Source organism: Salminus brasiliensis, chromosome 11 (genome assembly GCF_030463535.1).
Source record: "Salminus brasiliensis chromosome 11, fSalBra1.hap2, whole genome shotgun sequence".
Classification (NCBI taxonomy): domain Eukaryota; kingdom Metazoa; phylum Chordata; class Actinopteri; order Characiformes; family Bryconidae; genus Salminus; species Salminus brasiliensis.
In genome coordinates, this window is record NC_132888.1 from 8243551 (window position 1) to 8267167 (window position 23617).

The following is a 23617-nucleotide window of genomic DNA, read 5'->3' on the forward strand; positions in this document are numbered from 1 at the left end:
CCTAAAGGTTAGAGAAGTGGGCTTGGAACCAAAAGGTCACTGGTTTGATCCACAGGAATGTCATCCATGGCTGAAGGGCCCTTGAGTAAAGCATCTAACCTCGAATTGCTTGTGGATGTCACACTGAGTGTGTGTTCTCACTGTCCTTTTCACAGGTGTGAGTGAGTGTGTGTGTGTGTGTGTGTGTGTGTGTGTGTGTGTGTGTGTGTGTTTTCACTGGCATGTGGTTGAATTTTCTTTGTAATACTGTGCAATAGTGATAAAAGATTGCTTAATGTATATACATTGATCCAAATGCTATATATGTTTTACATATTTTGGTCGTATAGGCTATCAAGGCTATTTATTGGTCTGTTGACCACCGGATTAATGCTTATTAACATGCTGTAGCTGCATAGTTTGAGAGGTATTTCCACCCTTACACATACACATTGCCACAGTTCTACAACTTAGGCCTACTTGACATTTTACTTTTACTTAAAAAAAAAAAAAAAAAAAAAAAAAAAAAAAATATATATATATATATATATATATATATATATATATATATATATATATATATATATATATATAGATATATAGATAGATATATATAGATAGATAGATAGAGGGAGAGAGAGAGTCATAATTGTTACACAATTGCTTGATCATGATCTATCGAAACTGTAGTGTTTTGCCTAGTTTTAAAAATGGCTAGATTTAAAAACATCTAGTTTTAAAAAATGAAAGTCTTCAAGCCTCCTGATGCTGCTTTCTGACCGAATGAATGGGGATCGAACCAGGTCCAATCTGCTTATTGGTGAAGGACTGCCCTGTTGCATGCCGCTGATGTCTTTTTACACTAAAGTGCACAATTATAGGGACTGTTTTTTGCTCAGCAGAGCGTTCTCTTTCTCCATTCAATAAGAACTCACCTGGATGTCTTTAACATTTCATGCAGACACAGCCCTGTATTGTTTTTTTTTTATTTTTATATTTCCCCCCTCTCCACCCCCCAAATGGCCATTCTGTCACTTTCTCGGCCTGACGGTGCATGCCGCAATGGGACAGCAGACATATGAAAGGTGACCTGCTGCTCTGATGGCCTGCAGTGACCCCAATCTGTCTTCCTTCACTCGGAAAATGGTTCTAGGCCAACTCCAAAAACAGAGCACAGAGCATAACATTTTAGAGATTAGGCTTTCAATCAGTGGGACTATAATACCGATCTGAACCACTTTTTCCCCTCACAGCAAACAATCAGCCGACAGACTGTTTAGATTTTAAACAACAGAAGCTGTTTTGTAAGACATATTGATGAAGAACGCAGTAAGGGTAATGACTCTTATTACTCAGAAGCACTGTAATTGCAAATCAGACATTCTGTATGATGATGTAATGGTGCTCTTTGCTGGACGCTGCCAGAGTCTGAATTAACCTACTCATATCAAAGAGAATCAAGGAGCATCCTTGAAAGTAGCCTGCAGCTGTCTGGTGAGCGTTTTATCTGTTTTTTATATTACTGCAAAAGGGCAAGACCAGTCAGAGGAGTCTAGGCTGTGACTGATTTACAATCATTCAGGCCAATTTCCTGTGTCAGTCCATGAAAACCAAGCAAGCTCCTGCATTACAAGAACATAGGGAGCCTAATGCTGATTATGTTATGCATGAGTAAAGGCCAAACATGACATCACTTTATATGAGCTTTTTTAAGGGAAGTCAAAGATGGTATACACACATTCTATTTGGTCTATGTTACCTTTTTTTCATAAATGTATACCATAAGTATACCTTAGGTATCATCAGTACTTCCAGAACACTGGACAACTGCAATGGTTAATAAAAAAAAGGACAGACTGAGGCTTAGGATTGAGATCAACAACCAATAAGTACATATGAAGACATAGACAATTTCAGCTTGCTTTGCCATATATATATATATATATATATATATATATATATATATATATATATATATATTAGTGCTGTCACTCATTACATTCATTTTGGCTTTTACTTTTTACACATTTTCCTTGAACCATTCATAGCACTGTAGGCGGAAGCCCAGCTGCTCATGTGCTGTATGTTGCTATGACAGAATCCACAATTGTAACCATCTCAGTACATTCAGCAATGTAGTAAACAAGCAAAAGCTACAGTAAACTGACAAAAGCAGAAGCAAAGTAGAGCTCCAGTTCTTCTCAATAGCTGTAAGGTGAGCGATCTGAGTAAATGGAAGAATGGGAGGCTACAGTTAAATGTATGCTGTCAGAAAAACACTGCATCTCCATTTTTGTTATTTTTCAGTTTTTGACATACTGTGAATCTGGCAGTTGTTATATACATTGTCTCAGAATTTCATGATGAATGGACCAATAGAAATGCTCCAAAATGACTTGGAAGTCTTCTGTAAAATTGCCCTTTTAGAGATACAAGATTTTTGCGTGACTGCAGTGATATAATTGATGTGGAGTTATGACATTGTTTTGAATTCTGGACCACACCTCAAACTCCTCCTCCTGACCCTTTGTACAAAGTCCCAGACAACAGTCTTTCTGATGGCAAACTGAACTGGCGTCCAGTGCCTGCTGGGTTTATCCTGCTTTTATTGGAGTAACTGCCTGTACTGTCCATGAAAGCTTTTGGAGCATTGCTGTGAGGATCTGATTGCATTCAGAGGCAAGAGCGTTAGTGAGGTCAGGATGTTGGATTATCACCACTCCACCTCATTCCAAAAGTATTGGATGGAGCACCATCCATCATTCTAGAGAGCACAGTTTCACTGCTCCACAGCTTAATGCTGACTGTGCATGTGTGTGCATTTGCACATCTATGTGAACAACAGATGCAACTTAAGGTAGCAGACATCTGAACTTAAACTGTACTTCACCCATATGCATGCTGTGTAAGGGCATTTTTACAACAGAGCACATCAACAGTTACTAAATTTACACACTGCATCAGTTCGGTGACCATGAACTCCTGAATCCCGAAACACAGTTATTAAATTCTAAGGAGCAGACGTACCAGGGCCACAGTCACATTCAGCTATGGTTGAGTGCTAACGTCATTAGGATTATAATGAAGAGCTTTAATTAAACAAGATATGCCACATTAAAACTACTGAATGTGCAGCACATCGTAAAACCATGACAGGTCTGGATTTATGCGTATATTAACCAAGACCAGGCCCACCTCGTTATGCCCTAATGTGTCCATACAGTGGTGAGTGGCTTTGCGTCTTAAGGGCCAGTCTCAGAGACTAAAGTGTATAGCTGTCATCATATGCAGGAGTGAGCACAGCCCTTACACCTGACCCATGTGAAATGCGCTCTACTTTGCTGGGCCATAGCAAGCGCTTACAAAGCCCTCAAGGCACAGTGGGAGGTACGCAAATCTATTGGGCGATGCATTAAAATTTTTGTTAGGGATAGACTGTCTTTCATTATTTATGTTTTGTGTTGCTTGAGCCACATTTACATTTGTAGATTTACGACACGGCCGTAAACAAGCCACTATAACTAAAATCCGCTCGATAAACGCCCGCTGAAATGATGGCAAACGCCAGCCCCTGGACACTGTTTTATTGACCACTAAACTCAAATGGAAGTGTGCACAAAACAGAGTGGCTGCGGTTCTGACGGGAGAGACTAACAGCAGCCAGGCCTGTGTGTGAGAGCTCTGCAGACCCACCTGGGGAATTACGCAGCTCAGTCTCTTGCAAACATATATATATATATATATATATATATATATATATATATATATATATATATATATATATATATATATATATATATACACACGCACGCATACACACAAATACATGCAATGACTTGCCTGAAATGCTCAGATATGACTGCAGTGTGTTCAGCTTGCAGCTTGCAGGCACATTAATCAGTACTTACTGAATATTCAGTGGATGGTGCTGAAATGCTTCATTTCCAAAGCAACAGCTGCTGCTTAATTGTGCAGATATGAAAAAGAATGCACAAAACCAACCTTTTTTCTTCGTATTTACGTATGGCCCTGGTTTTGAGAGGACAGATCTAGGGTGAGCTTCCCAAAAGCCAAGTAATTTGATAACTGGTTCATAATAATGTGCGTTAGTTAAAAAGCGTTTCCTAAAATCTCTGTAATTAAAGTACTAAAGTACTATGTGAACTGATTTACAACTGTTTTTTTTTTTTTTTAAATAAGTGTGTGTGTGTGTGTGTGTGTGTGTGTGTATAATGTGTGTTTGCTATGGCCAATTATGCTATTGCTAAAATGCTATTGCCATCCCTGGGCAGCCAACACCCTCAGAGGAAAGCGCCTCCAAGGGTGTAATATATATGTATTTTAATGGCCAGAACAGTTCAGAATGGCCTTTCACATCAGATGATGCTTCTCTAACATTTCTGAATTGACTTACTTAATGATTCCTCCCACTGCCTTATCCATATGAGACTCCAATGCCTCACATTACTATAACTCTACTCTCCACTCACACAACATTGTGATGTCGTTGTAAATGTGTGGCCTTGTTGCCTTCTGGCTCTGTAATGGTTTTATTCACACGCTCAGTTTACGAGACAGACAGCTGCTCAGACTGCATGATTTCACTGCAGCTCTGCGTCCAGATTTATGAGGGAATGATGACTATGCAGAGTAACAGCGGCAGGTAAACTGTATTCCACACTGTAGTGGTTAAACTTTGGCTTTTAATCCATGGATCATGTGCACCCTGAAGCGTTCCTAGTCCTGGAACTAATTCGGTTGACAATTTTAATAGACTAAGTTGTTAAGACCCTAGTCTTCAGTGAACCATTTCACAGACCACTCTAAATATGTTTACATATCAACTATTGGTGGCATTTTTCATTAAATTGCGTGCATTTCTTTAGGTTGGCTGATGAATCATTTTAGCAGTGAGGAGACTGGCTGGTTTACTGAACGCAGACTCATCACATTGTGGGTTTTTAATGAAGAATCCTCAATGATTTAGTCCAAGACTAGGTTTAATCTGTCTGGGACAGCAGCCCACTGAAGGGCCAGCGTTGTCGATATTAATAATGAAAGCCTTTTAATTTTTTACCAAGTCTCAGACAGTCCCCAGCACTTTATTAGATACTTGCAAGGCCTCATGTCTTCTCTGTGCCGCCCAAACAATTCAGCCATGAAATAGATGACCAAGGAAGCACACGAAATAGCCGAGAGTGCGCTGTCCAGCCCCCCCGAGACCCTGATGCCTTGTAAAAGCACAACACTGTGCCTAATGCACTGAGGTCCAAAGCGTCAATCAACTTTCCAAACCACATTCATTATTTACCTTAACTTTTAAAAGGACCAACTCCATTATCATGTTTGGTTGGTCAAGCAGGAGGGAATCTGAAAAAAGCTCACATAGAAAAAAGAAGTCGTCCTCTCTGAAATGTCAACCCATTCATAATGATGGCAAATCAGATTTCACGTGAGCAGGATTCAGTAATTGTGTGAACGCTCGTCAGGGTAATTTCATCATCTCGATCAGATGTGCATAAGCTGAAGCGTAATAAAATGCAGTGAACTGACCTTGAGGGGTTGGCAAACACTATTACGTGAAGGCAATGTTTCCTGCGAATCCAACACTGATATTGTCGCTGTCAAGCTAAAGCCTCAACGTTTTGACTTTTTGACATGATGTGAATCTGGCAGTTATTCTTTACATTGTGTCCAAATTTCAGGAAGAATAGACCAATAGAAATTCTCCAAACTGCCATGGAACACAATCTTTCTCTACTGACTTCCATTGAAAGTTAGAGAGGTTTTTTTTTTCCTTTTGCTGTAAAGTTGATATTTTGGAGATACAAGGTTTTTTCCAGCAGTGATGCCATACCAGCTTTATTTGAAAAAGTGAGCCTGCCACCATCTTCCACAAATTTACAGCAGTACAGTTGGTCTCTGATGAATTTTGCAGCAGAGAAGCTGAACCACTGAGACGAACGCATTCGTTCTGCAGCGTACGCAGTCCCTCTTGTCTCATTTCACCTAATGTGTGTGGTGGGTATAAGCTCTTGAAAGGTCAACTGTGACAAAACGATCTTGATTAACACCGTAAGGCACAGGGCTGAAAACTGACTCATTGACAGCTGTCCTGTATTAATCCTCTACTATTGCCTGAAAGGAGGATATAGTGATGGGTGGTCTGATGACGGCACTCTAGCTTTGAATTTGCTTCTCAGAAACGTTGTATACGGACAGTATATGTACAATGTATATTCAGCACTGTGCTCAGGTTTTTGGAACCTAAGAAAATGTGCATATTTAAAAGCTATTATTCTTATCAAAGAGTTTATTTTCTCAGAAAACACTAATCTGTAAATAAATCTAATATGAATACAGTAAGTAGTGGTTTCATGCATGCCACCCCTCCCCTTGTGGCGTCCCAGTAATATCCATAGTTGTGATTCAGTGCCTGGTTTGGTTCATCAATGCTTCATTAAAGTAAACAAGGTGAGCTGCTGCAGCTGCTGGTTATTTTAGCCAAATCTGTGTGATGACTGGAGGCTTCGAGGAGAATTCTGGAATCAACTCTTGCAATTAACGTTCTTCCAAGTTTCATTTGACAATGAATAATAATATCGATGTCCAATGAAAGTGATGATATTACACCCACAAACACTGCAGCTGCTGATCTTTTTATTTTTGCAGTTCAGAAAACATGAACAAATCCTCTACACAACACTAAATGTGTTTTTTTTTTTTTTTTTTTGTTTTTTGTTTTTTTTAGAGATCAATTTCAATTTATATTCTGAATATTCAGAACATCTTGGAAAAATATGACATAACATAATTAATGTGGCATTGCATTTGCTTACAGAACACTCATTTATTTATTTATTTATTTTTTATTTAGTTTTTTGAAGTGTGTTAAACTAAGAAAAAAATAGTAATCATGCCTTAAAATGTGTGATGCATGTCATTTGGCCAGGGGTGCCCAAACGTTTGCATTAGACTGCATATAAATGAATATAAGATGTTGAAAGTAGACCTCACACAAGAAAACAAGAGATATTAATTAAATGTAATGTAACTGTTGGACAAAAACCTTGTATGTCCAAAATGGAGTTTCTTTCAATAGACGCCAATGTAATTAATTTAGGCATTTCTATTGGTCCGTTCTTCATCAAATGTTGGCACCTATGTAAAGAACAAATTCACATTATGGCAAAAGGCATAAATGGCAAAAATGAAAATACAAGGTTCATATCCAGCATCAAGAATTATAAAATATAAGCATGTATATTATACAGTGGGATGCAATATTATCCTTAATAGAAAAAATGAATTTAAAGGCTACAAATGTGCTTCTAATTAAATCTATTCCTAATTGATCAGGGGTACATATGCAATGCAAATGGATACACTGATATTATTCCATCGTTTTGATGTCTTTACTATTCTCCTAAAATATAAAGATGTGTTTTGAAACTTTTGACTGGTAGTAGATGCTGTCGCTGTCAGGACAAAGCCTTGTATCTTCAATAAGTAACATTACAGGAGAAGGAAACAAAGGTTCTTAACTTTGAATGGAAGTTAATGCAACACCATTCTATGCCAGGTTATTAATTATAATTAATAGGAATTATTAGAGAAATGCATTTTGCTTCTGTTTTTAATTCTATGTGAATGTGGGAGTTGACCTGGGGTACCTATGCATTCAATTTATTTCCAACAATGTATAGAAGTTAATGTAAACCATTAATTACATTTCTAACCATTTCACTTAGTCCATTATTGGTATCATTTCTATACGCTGTAAAGAGACAAACATGGTGATAGACAGGCTGTGTCCCCACATTGCTTCTGCAAGAATAATGCAGTGACTTCTAGCTTTAATGATGTTCTTCACATTTGCGCACCTTTTTCTTCACAACAGAATACACACAGTCAGGACTGCATCAGCTTGGTGATCATGGTGATCCTATTTATCCAAAAGAAAACTATGATGTCCTGTAGAACAGCCCAAACGTACCACTGCTTTGCATCCATTGCATTCAATGATGGTTGGCTGCCTCATTACACTGCCTTATAATAAAGCACATCCAATAGACACACTACACCATAGAAGTAAATCTACTGAATGACACCAAGCACAACTCACTGCCTGATAGCTCATCTACAAAACCTCTACTGAAAACACTCATCTTTGACATTCACTAAACCTTCATGTGGAGTCACAGTGATAACAGGCTTGGAGGTGTGCTAGGAAAACAGCCTGATCTCTTCAAAGTGAAGTGCACTTTCCAGTGTGAGCCTCATGGTTCAGCTTCCAGCTGGAAACGCAGCACCGTCTATGAGAGGACACATATGAGCCTTAATCTAGCTTTAATATCTCCCAGTGAAGAGCTTGAGGAGCTGCAGAACATCTGCATTCTGTCATTAGCAGCCCACCACACTGTGTCACACAGCATTTCTTCACGAAATCAGTGTCTGTGAAACACAGCCATTTCCATGCACGTCTGTCACACCAGCACTTGTTTGCATTTCAGTCCCACTGAAGTCCTTCTGACCGCACAAACGCAGCCTTTACGCACAGCGAACAGCGCCTTTACGCACAGGTTAATGAGCAGGAATCCTGTTCTCCGTTACTGGTAGAAACTTTACTGCTATTTTTACTGTGTTTGCAGTAAGAAGAGGAAGGCGAAGGTACAGTATATAAACTTAAACAACACACACACACTGAATGTGACGTTGTTTCTTACCTTGTATCCAGCACCGTTTTCAGAAATGCACGTTTCTATTGGCTCTCTCCAGGAGCTCTAACACAGTCCAGGACGCACAGAGTCGTCATCTACGTGTCTGTTCCCGGTAAACATCCCATTTGCCTTTCACACACACACACACACACACACACACACACATCTTTCTCTCTCTCTCTCTCTCTCTCTCCCTCCCTCACACACACACACACACTCTCTATCACTCTCTTACTGCTCTCTGACGCTCTTGATGTATGTCGCTAATCCGCTTTCGTTTTCTTACCTCTCATCTCTCGGTGGAGCCACTAGAACAGGGGTAATCCGCATCTAAACCAAGCCCCAGCGATCCTGCCCTGCTCCCCCCTTCCCCCGCTCGCTCTACACGCTCCTCGCCGCAAACACACACGCGCAGCACGGCGGGCTCGGCACGTGGGCGGGGCCAAACAGGGGGCGGGATCAGTCGAGTTGGACCAATCAGGGAGCTTTGTTGCTCAATGTTGAGTCTATTCAATTCAATTCAGTTTAATTCAGTTCACTGCAGTTTAATTCAGTGGTTTCCGTTTATTTCAGGTCAGTTCAATTAATTGCAATAAGAGTCAATTCAGTTCAGATGAATTCAATTCAGTTCAATTGCACTATGAATAAGAAATTCAAATTAGTTCAGTTCAGTTCAGATCACTTCAGTTCAGTTCAGTTCACCATTCTGTTCAAATCAGATTCGTTCAGTTCATTGCAATTTGAACAAGATCATTTCAGTTCAATTCAGTTCAGTTCACTGACCGGTCAGTTCAATGCGGTTTAGTTCAATTAATTGCAATAAGAGTCAATTCAGTTCAGATGAATTCAATTCAATTGCAATATGAACAAGATCGAGGCAGATCACGTCAGTTAAATTTAGTTCATATCAGTTCAGTTCAGATTAGTTCAGTTCAGCTCACCATCCTGTTCAAATCAGATTAGTTCAGTTCATTGCAATTTGAACAAGATCATTTCAGTTCAATTCAGTTTTATTCACTTAAGTTCAATGTAGTCCCATGCATTTTAATTCAACACAGTTCAGTGCAGATCGCTTCTTTTCAATTCAGTTCCTCATCAGTTCAAATCAATTTAGTTCAGTTCAATTCAGTTGCATTCAATTCATTGCAATTTGAACAAGATGAGGCCAGATCACATCAGCTAAATTCAATTCATGCACTTCGGTTCATTTCAGGCCAATTCAGTGAACTGAGTTCAATTCAGTTTAGTTCAATATAATGTAATAATTTCAGTTAATTTCAGTCACTTCGGTTCATTTCAGGTCAATCCAGTTTAGTTCAGTTATTTGCAACTTGGTGCAGTTGAGTTAAATTCAATTAAATTCACTTCAGTTCAAAGGTCCCATGCATGAATACTAATTCAACACAGTTCAGTTAAACACAATTGAATCGTAGAAAGTTCAATTGCATTCGATTCAGATCACTTCAGTTAAATTTATATAAGATAAGATAGTCCTTTATTAGTCCCACAGTGGGGAAATTCCCAAATTCCCAATTTCCCAATTGTAATTTTTAAATTACAATTTAATGCAGTTCAGTTCAGTGTGGTGCAATTTACTTCAGATCAGCACAGCTCCATAAAATTGAATTCCATCAATTTAATTCTGTTCAGCCCGGTTTAGTTTATGACAATATAAAAGTGCTCATTTTAAAACATTCAATTCAGTTCAGTTCAGTTCAAAAGCACTTTATATTATTCATGTCAAGTCAAGTTCAGTTTAAGTTAGTTCAGTCTGATGCAATTTAATTCCCTTCAGTTCAGTTGTCTTCTTTTCAGGTCAATTCAACCCAGTTCAGGTCAATGCAGTGGAACACTATACCATGTAATTTAGTATATAGTGTCATTTAAATTAATTTCAGTTCATTTTAGACGAGCAGAATGCAGTCAAATTATTATTATTATTCTGTGTTTATTTTAGATTTGATGTAAATCAGAACGATTCATGTGTAGTTCCCTCAGTTCATTGTGGTGCAGTACAGTTTGGTCAAATCTGTTGCTTCAGTTTAATCAATTTCAGTGCTTATGTTTATGTTGGTGGTTGGTGTGGTGCAACAGATAACACCACTACCTGCCAGTGAGCTACCACACCATGTGGGAGACTGGGATTTGATTCCTGGTCTGGGTGACTATGCTGTGCTACACCAATAAGAGTCCTTGGGCAAGACTCCTAACACTACATTGGCCCACCTTTATAATAGGAGTACCCTTGAAAGTTGCTCTGGATAACAGTGTCAATGCCGTAAATGTAAATGTTAAATTCTGATCAGTTCAGTTGAGTTCCACACAAATTTGTTTGGTTCAATTCAAGTAAATTCATCTGAGTCTGTACTTTTCATTTCAAACTAGGGATTGTTACAAATATGCTCTCTGGAATTTCCACCCCAGGCTCATCGCAAAAGGCTAGAAAGGCTGATGGAAAAACTCCCTGGCATAAGAAAGCTAGAGCGACCCATGACTCATGAGGAGAAACGTGGGGAACCCATTTTCTCCTGTCTGCTTTAGTTTAATCGGTCATGAGTCTGATTACAGAATTGCAGTACAGTAGGAACGTGGATTTCAGAGGAGGTAAAAATGGATAGTAGGCTGATGAAGAGTCATAACAAACATTACTCACGTATAGGGTATGGGACACATTAGCATGATTTAGCACAGTGGCAAATTAAGCAATCACAGTCTGAGATCAGACCTCAGAATGAGGCCACGGAAAGGTCAGCCACGAGACGAATCCGAAAAGAGGTATTTAAGTAATGTCATGGTATGTTATTACTCCATCACTTCATCCATGCCTTTGATTTCAGTGAAATAGAACTGAGGAGAAACTGTACAGTACGTATGTAATGCAGCCTCTGGTACTACTTCTTTTACCTGTTAGTTAGTTAGTTAGAAACAGGTGTTTCGGGGGAAGTTGGATTGGGTGAAGCTACACTCTATGAAATAAAGGTGCTACAAAAGCTTCTTTGAGTGATACCATGTAAGAAGTGCTTGTGATTCCATAAAGAACCATGTTTGTCACAACCTTTAAAAGACCCCAAAACATTGCTCTAAGAACCTTTATTTTTATGTAGCTGGGAGCACATGGAGGCACATGGCTCATTATTTAGACCATATTAAACCAGGTCCCATAGCCACTACACTCTCCATTTGTACATAAAGAGAACACGGCACAAAGCCGGAGAATAAACCGGTGCTCTCGCTCTCTTTTGCGAGTAATGACCCACAATGCACATAAGCACAAACGGAAATATGAGCTAACAACATCTTAAAGACACAGCACAGCACTCTTCACTCTTAATAACAAAGGTTCTTTGAGCAATGCCATAGAAGAACCACCGTTGGTTCCTCAATAATCAAGTTTGCAATAGAGGTGGCTGAGTGTGAAGAACCTTTCAAGTGAAGGTTCTTCAGTCCTTTACTAACTATCTATTACCTTTACTGGGGCAGTGGTGGCTCAGTGGTTAGAGTGCCGGGATATCGATTACAGGGTTGTGGGTTCGATTCCCGGGCTCGGCAAGCTGCCACTGTTGGGCCCTTGAGCAAGACCCTTTACCCTCTCTGCTCCCCGGGCGCTGGAGTTGGCTGCCCACCGCTCTGGGTGTGTGTGTGTGTGTGTGTACTCATTGCCCCTAACACGTGTGTGTGTTCACTACCAGATGGGCACTGTACAGTGACAAATACATGCACCTTACCTTTACTATTTCTATCACAAGCCTGGTTCTTTAGAAGCCCAAAAGTGGTTCTTCTATGGCTTCACTCACTAAAGCATCTTCCTTTTTTAAGAATTACTGAATTATTAATTTAGTCAGTTCTCCATGCGTAAACATGGCCATCTAATTTGTAGTCATACTGTTATCAGGATTAAGGCACTGAATGAAGAAGCTGGCTTACAAATTCACTAATACTGGATATGTCACCGTCATAGCTTGACACCTTCTGCAGCGTCATAGGAGCTAATTACATGCCTTATAAACAAATGAGCTTTAATGTAGATTTGTACATATGGTAAAAGAGGGACAAGTTGGAAAACCATATGGCAGGGGTGGTTTGCTTCTGGATGAATCCCAGACTAAATCCGTTGAAGAGGACAAGGTGAACGTTTATGAGAATTAATGTGGTTTACACTGAGATACCATTTTTATATGTGTATTTTTTTACTGGGCCACAGCCCCATTAGATGGGTATTTCTCAGTGAAAAAATATATTTATGAGCAATAATCCCCAAGGACTCACAGGCAGAGTTGTGAAATTGTAATGTATATGTAAATTATAGTAAATATTCTGTTAAAATCATTTCCCTTGGACTGTTTGGGCTTAGAGTTCTGGTAGCACTTTATATGAGAGGTTTATTAATGTCTTGTTTCATTACTGGATTCCTATAAAGCTGCTTTGCGAGAACCTCAGTAGTAAAAAACACTATACAAATAAATTTGATTTATGAATTGGACATTTCTAAATGATTTATACACTCTGCATTAACCTTTATTAGTACTATTTCTGGAGAAATAATGTAATAATTTCATTATTAATACATCATACATGTTGTTGCCACCCTGTTATGCAAATTTTAGTCTTTAATTAGTGATGGGTAGAACCGATTGCACCTGCTATGTTAATTACACAGCATGCAAGCCAGGCAGATGTTAGTTTGAACCCTTTTTAACAACCAAATGTTGATTAACTGAACCCCTATATGAAACTCATATTGACATTGTTTTTGCAACCAAAGCACTGTAAATAGATACCTTTTAATGTCTAATTAGTGAGGAGTAGATCCTTACTTCAGAATATGGAATATCTTGGTGGATTATTGGTTATTACACTCTTATTAACTCAATAACATCACATAAAGCAGTAAACCTGGTACAATCTAGAACCCACATTTATACCACATACATTTAGGTAGTAATTCTTGATCAATCATTTGCATAATAAGGTGGTAACAAAGTGTTTATTGTACATTAGTAATAAAGGTAATAATAAAGGTTATAATGAAGAAAGCTGAATAAATAATCATTTTAAATGTCTTGTTTAGGCCTTTTTGCACAAAGAATAAGACTGTAATAAACCCCTAAGAGATAATTGAGATAATGTGCCCATGAGTTCCTCATCTATTTATACAAGCATGTTCACATGGAGTCATTTCTCCCTTTCATTCTTTTCAGTTGACCTTTGATCGGCTTCTGGCATCTGGAGATCTGAATACTTCCCATTATTAGACCCAATTTCTTTTTTTTTTACATTTTTTACTATAGTATATTATTTGGTACTAATTAGGCAAGTTTATTTGTACAGAGTGCTTTACATAAACAAGGAACACATACAGAAAGACATAAAAACAGTAAAGGCAAGTTAAAGTATTGTAAAATTTAATAAATTAAATAATTATAAAGAATCAAAGAGGCATTTTGTAGATTTCCTTGTTGATCGCCACTAGGAGATTAGCTGATTGCTGTTTCTGTAGCTCTGTCGGATACTAGAAAACATGACATTGTAGTGATCTATTTAACAAGCTCAAAAACAAAACTCTGAAAATGAAGAAAAGTATAAACGATAAAGAGCTAAGCAGGGAGCTGAGCAGAGAAGCATCTGAACAGCAAGGAAGCAGGATTCTAGCACTTAGTTTTACTGTATTTAAGGTAGTTTATTACATATTCACTATTTTCTTACTTGTATCGCTCCAAGGTGTGCATGTTGCGTTATCCAGTGTTGGCTAGAATATGACAGGTTCTGCTTTTTGAGGCTTTGTTCCTCCCAAGGTTTTTTCCTCTGGTTCTCGGGGAGTTTTTCTTGCCACTGTCGTCCTTGGCTTGCTCACTGGAGGCTTGGACCCACATTTCTATAAAGCTGCTTTGTGACAACGGCAGCTGTAAAACACTATACAGATAAATTAGCATTTGAAAAGTCCACTTTTTTTCATATTTTCTACTACATTACTGATGATTGCATCATATTTAAATAACACTGTTTATAATGCCAGTGACTGCTTCAACGGGCCAGGCCCATCAATCATGTACACAGACATGTAGATGCTAGATAGCTAGACAGATAGTGTGTGTGTGTGTGTATGTATATATATATATACAAACAAAATTGTGTCGTCTATTAGAAACAGTGCCTATCTCTGAATTTTACCTCAAGTGACTGCAGTGGCGTCATCATCGCAATCGATGAGATCAGTGCTGGCCCTGAGGTCAGAGTCAGAGATTGAACGGGGGAAGGGGGTGTGAGTGTGTATGTGTGTGTATGTGTGTGAGAGTGTGTGTGTATATTGGTGTGCTTGTGTGTACAATCACTGTGAAGTCTCAGTCAAAATGTCTGCAGTAGTGTCACGACCTGAATCGATGGGATCACTGCTAACCCTGAGGTCAGAGTCAAAAATTGGATAGAGGGAAGAAATATATGTGTGTCAGGATGTGTGTGTGTGTGTGTGTGTGTGTGCATGTGTGTGTATGGAAGCTGCGATGTGGAGAAATGGAGTCTCAGTTGGATGGCGCATATCAAAATGGAGCCTTTTCTTTGGTGCGTTGAGCACAGAGCATGAATGTGGATCTGAAATGAGAATAGAAAGAGGTGGCTGGTTACACATTATTCATGTTTTCATGGCACCTTCCCAGGCAAAAGCATGTAGTTTTGCAGTCTTTCTGTCAAATGCTTGTCAGATGCTAAGAAATGTTCTCCGGCTGCCGCACCAATCACAGTGGGTCGACTTTAAGGAAGTAGATAAAGCGACGTGTTGACTGCAAGGATTTGAATAAACTCCTTGAGAAGGAAAACAACAAAAAACATGCTATTGCTTTTCCAACTGCGTATGACAAGGAGGCCTATGTTTGGGCTGATTCTTTAATATGGGGGCTGTTTTAAAGATTTGAAAAAGGAAATGAACAATGATTTATCAAGACAGTCTTTGTGTATTAAAGTAAAGATTTAATGATGGTCAATTGTGAGCTTATGTTAAAATACAATACTGCAATACTGCAGAAATCCAGGTAATTCCAAAGGGGTTTTACTTACCTTTTAGTTTTTTCCCTGTATTCTCTAGAGCTATGGATGTCTTCTGGCCATATTCACTGAAAAATGAGGGAAAATGAGTTTTAGGAACTTTAGTTTTTGCATTTAACTTTAATATTAAACAGTGAAAAAGATGCTGATGGTGAAACTAAAGCTAAAACCAGGCATCATTATCATCACAACCAGTCTTGTGCTGGCAATGACAGTTATCACGTTTGTCAGCAAACAGACACAGTAGTGTATATATCACTCTAATACTATAAGGTGTGTATATAGACTATATGGTGCGAGTTTGGTAGGTTAATACACAAAATAATCATGTATTATCCCCTCCTTTGTACTAACTGGAAGTGGTGAGACGTTGCTACGCCAACATACATCATTGCAAGTTGACGCTGCACTTGCATCGGTATCCACAATTTTTTCTAACAATTATTCCAGGTGTGAGTAACTCCTCTCTTGGTGAGGCTCAGGTTGATACTCTACTATATAGTATCTACTATATATAGTATGTACAGTGGGGGAAAAAAGTATTTAGTCAGTCACCAATTGTGCAAGTTCTCCCACTAAAAAAAAACGAGAGAGGCCTGTAATTGACATCATAGGTAGACTTAAACTATGAGAGACAAAATGAGAAAAAAAAATCACATTCTCTTATTTTTAATGAATTTATTTGCAAATAAAATAAGTATTTGGTCAATAACAAAAGTTCATCTCAATACTCTGTTATATATCCTTTTTTTGGCAATGACAGAGGCCAAACGTTTTCTTTAAGTATTCACAAGGTTGGCACACACCGTTGCTGGTATGTTGGCCCATCCCTCCATGCAGATCTCCTCTAGAGCAGTGATGTTTTGGGGCTGTCGGCGGGCAACACAGACTTTCAACTCCCTCCAAAGGTTTTCTATGGGGTTGAGATCTGGAGACTGGCTAGGCCGCTCTAGGACCTTGAAATGCTTCTTACGAAGCCACTCCTTTGTTGCCCTGGCAGTGTGCTTGGGATCATTGTCATGCTGAAAGACCCAGCCAGTTGGCTGCCCACCGCTCTGGGTGTGTGTGTGTGTACTCACTGCCCCTAACACGTGTGTGTGTGTGAGTGTGTGTTCACTACCAGATGGGTTAAATGCGGAGGACACATTTCGCTGTACAGTCCACACTGTACAGTGACGAATACGTGCACCTTTATCCTTTTTTTTTATGTTTCATCTTCAATGCCCTTGCTGATGGAAGGAGGTTTGCACTCAAAATCTCACAATACATGGTCCCATTCATTCTTTCATGTACACGGACCAGTCGTCCTAGTCCCTTTGCAGAGAAACAGCCACAAAGCATGATGTTGCCACCCCCATGCTTCACAGTTGGTATGGTATTCTTTGGATGCCACTCAGCATTGACTCACAACGAGTTGTGTTTGTACCAAACAGTTCTACTTTGGTTTCATCTGACCATAAAACATTCTCCCAATACTCTTCCAAATGCTCTCTAGCAAACTTCAGACGCGCCCGGATATGTACTGGCTTAAGCAGGGGAACACGTCTGGCACTGCAAGATCTGAGTCCCTGGCGGCGTAGTGTGTTACTGACGGTAGCCTTTGTAACGTTGGTCCCAGCTTTCTGCAGGTCATTCACTAGGTCCCCCCGTGTGGTTCTGGGATTTTTGCTCACCGTTCTTGTGATCATTTTGACCCCACGGGCTGAGATCTTGTGTGGAGCCCCTGATTGAGGGAGATTAGCAGTGGTCTTGTAGGTCTCCCATTTTCTGATTATTGCTCCCACAGTAGATTCCTTCACACCAAGCTGCTTGCCTATTGCAGATTCAGTCTTCCCAGCCTGGTGCAGGTCTACAGTTTTGTTTCTGGTGTCCTTCGACAGCTCTTTGGTTTTCACCATAGTGGAGTTTGGAGTGTGACTGTTTGAGGTTGTGGGCAGGAGTCTTTTATACTGTTAACGAGTTCAAACAGGTGCCATTAAAACAGGTAATGAGTGGAGGACAGAGAAGCCTCTTAAAGAAGTTGTTACAGGTCTGTGACAGCCAGAAATCTTGCTTGTTTGTAGGTGACCAAATACTTATTTTCCACCATTATTTGCAAGTAAATTCTTTAAAAATCAGACAATGTGATTTTCAGATTTTTTTTCTCATTTTGTCTCTCATAGTTGAGGTCTACCTATGATGTCAATACAGGCCTCTCTTATTTTTTTTAAGAGGGAGAACTTGCACAATTGGTGACTGACTAAATACGTTTTTCCCCCAGTGTGTATACATACTATACATATTAAAATAAAGTTATATAAACATTATATTAAAAAAATACAAAATACACACAAAATACAGAATATACAAAGACAGGAGGGATCTGTAGAAATTCTCTGATATGTATTTATGAGACAGGTATAGCCTGAGAGAGAGTGGAGCTAAATATAAATATGTATGTATATATATGTTTATGTCTACATACTTCATATTCAGAAACTAGTAAGTATAGTAGTAGTGGTATAAACTAGATTTCTTCTTGTGTGTTTTTTTTTTTTGGGGGGGGGGTAAATTAATGCTGTAACATTATAATTGGTAATCAACTCCATGATCAATGGGAATACATGACTCAATTACTCACCTTTAAAGATATCAAAACGTCACTCTTCTTTCATTGCCAAAATGTGCTCCTACTGTCAGTCTTTGTTTCCATGGTTGCAACATAAAGTGTTACCCTTCAAATAATTCCTTACAAAAATCGCAGGCTGTTGTGGTTGTGGGACGGTTATATATTGTTTTAAAACAATATGCAAAATGTAAAAAAATACATTGGAAGTGGAGTTTAATGTCTGGGTTGGGGACAAAAAGTCAAGTCGAGAGGCTTTTATTGTCATTCCATCTGAGTACAGGTGCACAGTAAAGCAAAATTACATTCATCCGGGACCATCACGGTGCAACATGGAATAAAACATATATAGTACAGATATATAAATGTGCAAATGTGGAACTAAAACAACACAATAAACATGATAAATACAACAGGCATTAGACACAGTAAACAGACAGGACAGCGCAGCGCAGACATGCCGACACTCAGTACTGAATGTGAATGGTGGGGATAAGGTGCAGAGGAATGTAACGTGCTATGACACATAGGTATATGCAGTCAGCTTATAACATACATGAACACAGCAGGTACTGCGGTAACAGAGATCAGTTCTTATGCATACAGTGTTTAGCAGTGAGAGGTGGTCCCAGCTCAGCCCTTGTGTATTGAGAAGTCTGGCGGCTTGGGGGTAGAAGCTGTTGCAGAGTCTGCCAGTGATGGCTCAGATGCTTCGGTACCTTCTGCCAAACAGCAGCAGGGAAAAGAGTCTGTGTGAGGGGTGGATGAGGTTGTCTGCAATGCTTGTGGCTTTGCAGATGCAACATGTGGTGTAAATGTCCATGATGGAGGGGACAGAGACCCCGATGATCTGTCATCCTTCCTATTCACTTGCGGTCAGAGATGTTGCAATTCCTAAATTAAACCAGACAGTGATGCTCTCCACAGTCTTTTCTCAGTCTCTTTAGGAAGTAGCCTCTTGGCTATAAAGCTGGTGTTATCAGACCAGGTGAGCTTCTCTGCAATGTGAAATCAGGAGGTATTTGGTTCTCCTGACAATTTCCCACAGCAGAGTCATTGATGTCCAGCAGGAGGTGGTCACCTTGTACTCTCCTAAAGTCAACAACCATTTCCTTAGTTTTGTCCACGTTTTGAGACGGGTTGATGGACTGGTGCATAAAAAATAGAAATCATAACGAGGATGTATTTTTTGATTGTGCAATAATTAAAATACTTAAGCTATTTATTTTGTAATAAAATATTTCTAACATGAGTTTATAATTTGTGGACATATAAGTTCCCCTAATTGAAGAATCACCCACAGACTATACAATGTACCCACAGCAGAAGAAACTAAGGGGCAGGAGCGAAGGGAATGACTCAGGAAAATAATGACTGTATTTAGATGCAAGGCAAAAAAAAGAATCAGGCTTATTTAGCCCAGAACAGGGAACGACAACCAGGGTGGATCAGAGATAAAAACTCTCTTGATGCAGTTTAGATAGACAGTAAGTCGAGAGATCAAATGACATGCAATTTGCAACTGCCCTCAAGCCTCTGGTGAATTGAGAAACCGAGAAGCCCCTCATCTCTTCTGTGAAGGCAGCACTACACAGAGGCAGAACCTTAAATGGTGAAAGAGACTTGTGGGGTAGAATGCAATATCTGGGTCATTAGTCTCTATGCTTTCATGCTATTCCTGCTCTAGCATCACATGGCTGATCGCGGGGAGATAAATTGTATGCAAATTGTTTGGGACAGCCATGCATGAGTGCTAAGAACAGAGGAATGGCAGAGATTGCTTGGTGCATATCACGTTAGTTTCAGTTCTCTGTGACATTTCTACAGATTAAACAAGTTTTTGAATGGAAATGTGGCTACAGGCTGTTACTTGCACAAGGCTGTTGGTGTTAACTATCATGGTATCATGGTATTGTTCCTTAGCAAAGCCCAATTCTAATCAAAGAGCCCATACCATAAAATATGTACCCCAGCAACATAGTCTTGAAAGCATTCAGTTATTATGCAGATAAGTTACACCCATTGCTAACACAAATATGCCAAATGTACACACACAGCTTGTCTAGTCCTTGGAGAGAAGTACTGCCTACAGAATAGGACTCTCTGGAGCACATAAACATTAGCATATTGGCACCATGTGCCTAAAGCCAGGCATGGACTAGAGTGGAAGAACTGTGTTCTCTGGAATGATGGATGGTGCTCCATCCAACATTTTTGAGAGGAGTTGGGGAGTTGGGGATGAGGTGGGGTGGTGATCATCCAACATCCTGACCTCACTAACGCTCTTGTCGCTGAATGCAGTCAAATTCTCACATCAATGCTTCTCCAAAAATTAGTAGAAAGCTATCTTCCATGGACAATAGATAGATAGATAGATAGATAGATAGATACGCCAACAAAAGCAAGATGGGCTTCTTTTGTAAGGAACAGGTGTCTCAGGACTGTCCATTTAGTGTATATCAGTTTTAAAGCAGCAGTCTGTTTAATTCTATGGGATAAAGTTTGGAAAATGAGAAGCTTGAACATGGTCATGAGAAAATGATTTTTTTATGTTTTGGACATAAAACCACACAATTATCATAAATGGACCTAAAGGGATCCCATAACCGGTTTGTAAAAGGTGGGATCCTTTAATATGTCTGCATGCACTAAACCTTTCTCTTCTGCTATTACCTCTGGTACTTCATGCCATAAGGGGGTAATTATGGTAGTATAGTCTGAGGACAGCATTTCAACACTCTCAAACAATGAAGAGCATTCCTTGGAGCAATGCCATAGAATTGTCCACCATTGGGTTGCCTAACCAACCTTTCAGTGGATGGTCCTTTAATGAAGTAGTTTTGTAAATGAGATGTGTGAAGAACCACTTTAAGTTGAAAGAACCTCCACATTCTGTAAAAGTTTATTGAATTTAAGGTTTCTCAATGCCAGAGTGCAACTTTCAGTTCCATGGAGCCATGGTTGTAAGTGTGAAGTGGCTTTTCACTGGTAAAGAAGCTATATGTCAAGTGAAAAATATTTAGACCTTTAAAATGTCCTTTACACACATATAGCTTTATTATAAGCATAAGGCCTCAATATCTCCATCAATCTTCATCAATGTCTTCCTAAGTAGTCTACATCTGCTCTGCTCTCTTATACTCTTATACTCATTGTCCATCAGTGGCTTTTAAGAAAAAAAAAACAACAACTTAAGAACGACTGGTGGATAACGCTCACTGATCTTTATGGAACCCAAAGGGGATCATCCATGGTATTGCTTAAGGCACCATTTGAAGTGAAACACGACAGGAAAAGGTGGAAGAAAAGATCCTGCACCTCATACTTGGGGTTACACATAGGGCCCAACCCATTCCCTTCACCCCTAGTCTAATCACCCAGTACATTACAACCTCTTCCCCGGGGTAATCAGCTAAGCACTTCCCTCCGTCAGTCAAGAACATTGAGAGCCTGTTTACACCTGGCATTAACAGCGTTTATGACGATTCAGCTCACGGTCAGATTTCACTTGCATGAAAACCCAGGTGTAAACACTCCCAAGACGCATTGTGATCGGATTACGATCGGATCCCTCAAACCACATTTGGAGGAAGTCAGAGAACGAGACGAGAACCATCTATTGTTCCACCATGTTATAGAAGAACCCCCACTGTTCCTCTAAAATGTTCCCAATCTCCCGGAGCAGGACAGTTTGATGTTTACAGAAAGTAAAACGGAAGTGATGTTCGTGTTGGTGTGCTTTTTATTATGCAGAAAGTAAAATCGGATCTCATCTGGTCACACTAGAAACGCATTTTAAGGACAAGGGTAAACAGAATCAAAGTAGATCCAGATACTATCCAGATACAAACCACATGTCAATGGCAGGTGTAAACAGACCCTTATTTTTCTGTTCTGCATCCAATCCAGGCCATTCTAGTCATAATCTCCAGCGTAAAGTAAACCGGTTCTAGTTTCTAGCTTTGTAAAATGGCACAACTTTGACTGGCTTTTTCAACAAAAGCTCAAAAGCATGGAGTCTGACTTCTGTCAGGCACAGTCTATATCTGAGCTGAAAAACACAACCTCCTTCGCAGAACACTGGGCCTGCTTAGTTTTCTACGGATGTAGAAATCGGGGGCTACAAGATTTTAGAAGGCTTCATCCAAGCCAAACAGCTTAGATCACAGAACTGTAGCTCAAATAATAGCATATGATCTTCTTAATGCCTAAATTCACACTAAGAATAAAAGCCGGTCTTTTACACTCAGAAGGAATGAGCAAGAGATGGATAGAAGATGTGTTTGTAGTTCTTAGTGGTTTTTGTTCTGGGCATGCAGGCTTTGACGAAACTCAAGGGCATTCATTCATCACTGAACAAAATTACTCCATTCATTTAGAGATTGTTTGGAGGTTTCAGGCCTTTAATAGTAGTTTGTTCTCTGAATTTCATTAGAGAAGATCGACATAGATTCTGGGTTCTTTGATTGCTTTTAAAATGCACATGATTCACAAAACACTTGCTGAGATGTTTCTGTGATTTGTGGTGTGGGTTGTGTGCTTTAATCTTACTGGGTTGAATGATGCAACTTAACCCTCCTGTTACGGTCAGCTGTAAGGAGGAATAATAATGTTGCTGACCCGGTGCATGATTAACCATCCGAAAATAGTTCAAAAGAATATTTTTCTCCATAAACATTGTCTTTCGAGCTGTTACTATAGCCAACATTAATGTAATCAATATTTAGTGTAATCTAAATTTTTACCCCTTACACATTATGGCTTACCTATGATAATTCACTTGTTTTTCACTGTACTCACTTATGTCATTTACTTATGGTTAGTCTGTTAAATTATCCCACTGTCTCTCAATTAAAAAATATTTTTTTGCCATTTGTAAGTCTTTATTCTCACTGCTGGGCCAAATTGACTCGAACAGTATGTATGCAGTATGCATATTGTTTGTACATATGTATGTGTAATGCTGAGATTACAAATCAGACGCTCATGGATTAAAAGTAAAGAGAGATTTTTTTATAATATAGGACGAAGCCAAAGCCGTAGAACGGTGGAAAAGCAAAGTCAAAACCGCGAGGCCGGATAGAAACAAGTCAAAGGGAAAAACGGGAATACGAGCACATAGGTCAGCAACAGTGAGTTCTCGAGACTAATAGAGAGCCAGGTTTGTGTGACAATATGTAAAATTAGTTATTTTTCTTTCCCCTGTTTATTACACTAATTTAGCCCAGCAGTGAAAAACACCAACAAATGTTAAACTTTGAAAGGGTGTAAATTTCAC

At 39.3% G+C, this 23617-nt stretch overlaps 1 protein-coding gene across 2 annotated transcripts in view; it reads right to left on the reverse strand.

Moving 5' to 3' along the window:
- The window catches only part of LOC140565582 (sialate:O-sulfotransferase 1), a 36917-nt gene extending 27833 nt beyond the window's left edge, over nt 1–9084 (reverse strand). The window contains exon 1 of one of the 2 annotated variants that reach the window (XM_072691573.1): nt 8986–9084. The gene's annotated coding sequence lies outside the window, so the exon portion shown is untranslated. Of the gene's footprint in view, nt 1–8705 lie in introns of both variants that reach the window. The other variant, XM_072691572.1, reaches the window with a different exon arrangement.
- Between the last annotated feature and the right edge of the window lie 14533 nt (nt 9085–23617).